At 38.9% G+C, this 6,650-nt stretch overlaps 1 protein-coding gene across 2 annotated transcripts in view; it reads right to left on the bottom strand.

Moving 5' to 3' along the window:
- Positions 1–6,650, bottom strand: part of PDE1A (phosphodiesterase 1A) — a 368,837-nt gene that overhangs the window by 235,486 nt on the left and 126,701 nt on the right. The gene's annotated exons all lie outside the window — the stretch shown is intronic.

The following is a 6,650-nucleotide window of genomic DNA, read 5'->3' as shown; positions in this document are numbered from 1 at the left end:
GTCAGATTTCGCCTGGGATAAGGTGAGGTCTCTGGTCCCGGCGGGAGAGAGGAACGCGCGTTTTGCGGGAGCTGGAGGACCAGGGAAGTCTGTGCCTAGAAAAATCCGTGGCTGTAGGGGCTGGCGTGATCTGTGACTGTGGAAAGGGGTCCTCAGAGCTGCTAAGAGAAGGGCACTCTAAAAAGCAACCCACTTTGATCTGAAGTGCAGGGACACCCTAAGAATTTCAGGCAGTCCAGACTTACGCGCAGCCCGTGCGCTCCCTGGGTGCCTGGGCTCACTCGCAGTCCCGGAGTTCGCACACTTGGGCTTTTTCCTCTTCAAATCCTTGCTTCTGATTACTAAGCCCAATACATAGGATCACCCAGTTGGGGACACCCTGGGAGACTGCAGGGGAAGGTTGTTTTTCTGGAACCTGGGGATCGGAGCGGGGAGTGACCATCAGAGAGCCAGCTCTGAGGCAGACCACTCCCACAGGCCCGAGTGCCACAGGGAAAGAAGGCTCTAACACTCCCTAGAGAGGCCATAGATAGACCCGGAAGTCAATCCAGAAACACTGCCACCCAGGGGCTGAATCACAAATTGACTCTTGTGTAATCAAAAATAAAGGAATACGAGAAATTAAGACACACCGCCTGCTTAAAATCAGGACTGGCTTACAACACCGAAGAGCAGTGGATCGCAGGGAACTGCAATACTGTCTGGACTGAGAAACAGGCGTGCCAAACAGAAAAACAGAGGAAGTGAATGACCTTCACTACTCCACATTTTATTTTTACCTTTTATTTTTTTTATTTTTTTATTTTTTTTTAATTTTCATTTTTTGCATCTTTTAATCAAGAAACTTTTTTTTCTTTTTTCATCACTTGATTTTGCCTTTTTAATGATTACATTTTTATTTTCAATCCGTATTATTACTACTGCTATTTTATCTTTTTTTTTTTTTTTTTTAAAGTGTCATTTTATTTTCTCTTCATTTTATTTTGGGATTAGGGTTCTACATTCTATTTTTTATCTTTCCTTTAGCATCGTTTTACTCTATCTCAACTCTACCTTTAGGCCATCACTCTCTTCCTAACCTCCCCCTTTTCAGTGTCCTGTTTGTCTTACCCTTTTACTGCTTTAGATTTTCCCTATTCTTTCTGTTTACCCCTTGTTAAAATTTCACCCTACTTACATATCTAATCTCCAATCCCCTGCTCCAAGTCCACATACACCTCTCCCTTCCCTGTCTGAGTTATCCATAAACTTGTCCTTATCTCTGTCCTTTTGTTGTTGTTTGCTTGAATGTAGATTATATCCAATTTTTATGCTTTTTTTGTGAGATTGTTTTGCTTATTCTTCTTTTGTTTATTCTTTTGTTTGTTTTGTGCTTCAGCTTAACCTTGCCTCACTCCATATTAGTTGGTGTTGTAGTTTGTACTAATCCCCAGGCACTTGTTGCTGGCATTTGCTGGGATTAGTGATTGTTCTATTGGAGTTTTATCCCCAATATATATATAGTCTGTTCCCCTTTCTCTCTTAGTCAATTTCTTGTCTCTTACTTTTTTTTTTCTCTTTACTTTCCCTTTTCCCAATTTCATTTTCACACTCCTTTTTTCTTTTTTTCTTTCTTTCTTTCTTTTTTCCTCTTCTTCTTTCTCTCCTATCACCTAATTTGCCTTTCTCTGGTGGTCAACTTTATTGGAGGTTATTAATATCGTGAATACATTCCTGTTCAGTGCCTTGTGAGTTGTACCTGGTAGTGCTGTATTTTGTGCCTTTAAATCAACCCAGGAGAGAGAGAACTACATAACCAGACACCCAGAGAAGAGAGACCATGGGGAGACAAAGAAGCAGCCCGCATATGAAAGAAAAGCAGGCATCACCAGAAAAGGAAGTAAACGAAATGGAGGCAAGCAACCTTCCAGAAAAAGAATTCAGAGAAATGGTCATAAGGTGGCTGAAAAGAATGGAAGACAAATTCGACAATATGAGCAAGAACCAAGAGGAAATGAAGAAGAACCAAGAAGAAATGAAAAATGACATCGCTGCTGTAAAGAACTCAATAGAAAGCATCAAGAGTAGACTAGAAGAAGCAGAGGACCGCATCAGTGAGCTAGAAGACAAGATGGAGAAAAATACCCAAGAAAAGCAACTTCTAGAAAAAAAAATTAAAAGGCAGGAGGAGAGTCTAAGGGAACTTTGGGACAACACGAAACAAAACAACATCCGCATAATAGGGGTTCCAGAAGGAAAGGAAGCTGAGCAAGGAATAGAAAACCTCTTTGAAGAAATAATGACAGAAAATTTCCCAGATATAGGGAAGAAAAAACCCACACAAATCCAAGAAGCTCACAGAGTCCCAAGCAAAATGAACCCCAAAAGACCGACGCCAAGGCACATTATAATTAAATTGGCAAACACCAACGACAAAGTAAGAATCTTAAAAGCAGCAAGAGAGAGACAGAAAGTTACATACAAAGGAACCCCCATCAGACTAGCAACTGATTTCTCAACAGAAACTCATCAGGCCAGAAGGGAATGGAATGAAATATACAAAGTCATGCAAAGGAAGGGGCTGAATCCAAGAATACTGTACCCAGCAAGGCTGTCAATCAAAATTGAAGGTGAAATCAGGAGCTTCACAGACAAAAAAGGACTAAGGGAATTTATTACCACCAAACCAGCAATGCAAGAAATGCTAAAGGGTCTACTGTAAAAAAAAAAAAAAAAAAAGAAAGAAAGAAAGAAAGAAACAGGAAGCGAAGAAGTAACACAGGGGTAAAGAATAGGAATGGCGACAAATAAGTACCTATCAATAATAACTTTAAATGTAAATGGATTAAATGCCCCAATCAAAAGACATAGGGTAACAGATTGGATAAGAAAACACGACCCATATATCTGCTGTCTACAAGAAACCCACCTCAGAAAAAAAGACGCACACAGACTGAGGGTGAAGGGATGGAAAAAGGTTTTCCAGGCAAATGGAACTGAAAAAAAAGCTGGGGTAGCAATACTTATTTCTGACAAATTAGATCTCAAACTGAAGGACATAACAAGAGATAAGGAAGGCCATTTCATAATACTAAAGGGAGCAATCCAACAAGAAGAAATAACTCTGGTAAACATATATGCACCCAATACAGGAGCACCCAAATACATAAAAAAACTCCTGGAGGATATCAAGGGAGACATTGACAGCAATACAATCATAGTAGGAGACTTTAATACCCCACTATCACCATTGGACAAATCCTCTAAACAAAACATCAGCAAAGAAACATCAATCCTAAATGACTCACTAGACCAGATGGAATTAATTGACATCTTCAGAACATTTCACCCCAAAGCCACAGAATATACATTCTTCTCAAGCGCACATGGGTCATTTTCAAAGATAGACCATATGTTGGGACATAGGCAAAGTCTCTTCAAATTCAAGAAGATAGAAATCATATCAAGCATCTTCTCAGACCACAGTGGCATAAAACTGGAAATCAACTACAATAAAAACAACCCAAAGAAATCAAACACATGGAGACTAAACAGCATGCTATTAAACCATGACTGGGTTACCAGAGAGATCAAAGAAGAAATAAAAAACATCATGACAACAAATGACAATGAAAACACTACAATCCAAAATCTATGGGACACAGCGAAAGCAGTCTTGAGAGGGAAGTTCATAGCTCTACAAGCCTACTGCAAAAAACAAGAAACAGGGCTAATAAATTACCTAACCCAACAACTCAAAGAGTTAGAAAAAGAGCAACAAGAAAAGCCCAGTGTAAGCAGAAGGAAGGAAATAATAAAGATCAGAGCACAGATAAACGACATAGAGACCAAAGAAACAATACAAAAGATCAACAAAACCAAGAGCTGGTTCTTTGAAAGGATAAACAAGATTGATGAACCTCTAGCCAGGCTCACCAAGAAGCAAAGGGAGAGGACCCAAATAAACAAGATCAGAAATGAAAGAGGTGAAATAACAACAGATCCCGCCGAAATACAAAGGATTGTTAAAAAATACTACGAACAACTCTATTCCAACAAACTGGACAACCTGGAGGAAATGGACATATTCCTAGAAAAATATAACCTTCCAAAACTCAATCAGGAAGAATCTAAACAGCTCAACATGCCAGTAACTATGGAAGAAATTGAAGCAGTCATCAAAGAGCTTCCGGCAAACAAAAGCCCGGGGCCAGATGGCTTCACAGGAGAGTTCTACCAAACATTCAAGGAAGAACTAAAACCTATCCTCCTCAGACTATTCCAAAAAATTCAAGAGGAAGGAACACTTCCAAGCTCCTTCTATGAAGCCAGCATCACCCTAATACCAAAACCAGATAAAGACAACACAATGAAAGAGAATTACAGGCCAATATCCCTCATGAATGTAGATGCCAAAATCCTCAACAAAATTCTAGCAAATAGGATCCAGCAGTACATCAGAAAGATCATACACCATGACCAAGTAGGGTTTATCCCAGGAATGCAAGGATGGTTCAATATCCGCAAATCAATAAATGTGATACATCACATAAACAAATTGAGAGATAAAAATCACATAGTCATATCAATTGATGCAGAAAAAGCATTTGACAAAATCCAACACCCTTTCTTGATAAAAACTCTCAACAAGGTGGGAATAGAAGGATCATACCTCAACATCATAAAAGCTATATATGATAAACCCACAGCTAACATCATACTCAATGGGCAAAAACTAAAACCATTTCCCCTAAGAACAGGAACAAGACAGGGATGCCCACTCTCACCACTCCTGTTTGACATAGTACTGGAAGTATTAGCCACTGCAATTAGACAAGAAGAAGAAATAAAAGGCATCCAAATTGGAAAAGAAGAAGTAAAGCTGTCCTTATTTGCAGATGACATGATATTGTACATAAAAAACCCGAAAGACTCCATCAAAAAACTAACAGACTTAATAAATGAATTCGGCAATGTAGCAGGATACAAAATTAACACCAAGAAATCTATGGCATTTCTATACACCAACAATGAACTTACAGAAAGAGAGACTAAAAAAGCAATCCCATTTTCCATCGCACCAAAAAAATTAAGATACTTAGGAATAAACCTAACCAAGGAGGTAAAAGACCTATATGCGGAAAACTACAGGACACTGAAAAAAGAGATAGAGGAAGATGTAAACAGATGGAAGAACATACCATGTTCATGGATTGGTAGAATCAACATCATTAAAATGTCCATACTACCCAAAGCAATCTATAGATTCAATGCACTCCCCATTAAAATACCAACGGCGTATTTCACAGACCTAGAAAGAACTCTCCAAAAATTCATCTGGAATAAAAAAAGACCCCGAATAGCCACAGCAATCCTGAGAAAGAAGAATAAAGTAGGAGGGATCTCAATACCAGATTTCAAGCTGTATTACAAAGCCACTGTCATCAAAACAGCCTGGTACTGGCACAAGAACAGACATATAGATCAATGGAACAGAATAGAGAATCCAGATATCGACCCAAACCAATATGCGCACTTAATATTTGACAAAGGAGGCATGAGCATACAATGGAGTCAAGACAGTCTCTTTAATAAATGGTGTTGGGAAAATTGGACAGATACATGCAAAAAAATGAAACTAGATCACCAACTTACACCATACACAAAAATAAACTCAAAATGGGTACAGGACTTAAATATAAGACGGGAAACCATAAAAATACTAGAGGAATCCACAGGCAGCAAAATCTCAGACATTTGCCAAAAGAACTTTTTCAGTGATACTGCCCCTAGGGCAATGGAAGCCAAACAGAAAATAAACAAATGGGACTACATCAAAATAAAAAGCTTTTGCACAGCAAAAGAAACCATCAACAAAACAACAAGAAACCCCACTGTATGGGAGAACATATTTGCAAATGGTATCACTGATAAAGGTTTAATTTCCAACATCTACAGGCAGCTTATACAACTTAATAAAAGGAAGATAAATGATCCAATAAAAAAATGGGCAACGGACCTAAATAGAAGCTTTTCGAAAGAAGACAGAAGGAAGGCCAAGAGACACATGAAAACATGCTCAAAGTCACTAATTATCCGAGAGATGCAAATCAAAACAACAATGCGATACCATCTCACACCTGTCAGAATGGCTATCATCAACAAATCAACAAACGACAAGTGTTGGCGAGGATGCGGAGAAAAAGGAACCCTCGTGCACTGCTGGTGGGAATGCAGACTGGTGCAGCCACTGTGGAGAACAGTATGGAGTTTCCTCAAAAAACTGAAAATGGAACTCCCATTTGACCCAGTAATCCCACTCCTAGGAATATATCCTAAGAAACCAGAAACACCAATCAGAAAGGATATATGCACCCCTATGTTCATAGCAGCACAATTTACAATAGCTAAGATTTGGAAACAGCCTAGGTGCCCATCAGCAGATGACTGGATCAGAAAACTATGGTACATCTACACAATGGAATACTATGCTGCCGTAAAAAAGAAGGAATTACTACCATTTGTAGGCACTTGGATGGAATTAGAGAACATTATGCTAAGTGAAATAAGCCAGTCAATGAAAGAAAAATACCACATGATCCCACTCATTTGGGGATAATGAAAAACATTATAAACTGATGAACAAAAAGATAGTTACAGAGGCAGTAAAG

The sequence above is a fragment of the Plecotus auritus genome, assembly GCF_963455305.1.
Source record: "Plecotus auritus genome assembly, chromosome: 5".
Taxonomy (NCBI): Eukaryota; Metazoa; Chordata; class Mammalia; order Chiroptera; family Vespertilionidae; genus Plecotus; species Plecotus auritus.
The sequence above is the reverse complement of the archived record's forward strand: the minus strand, read 5'-3'. Positions and strand labels throughout refer to the sequence as shown.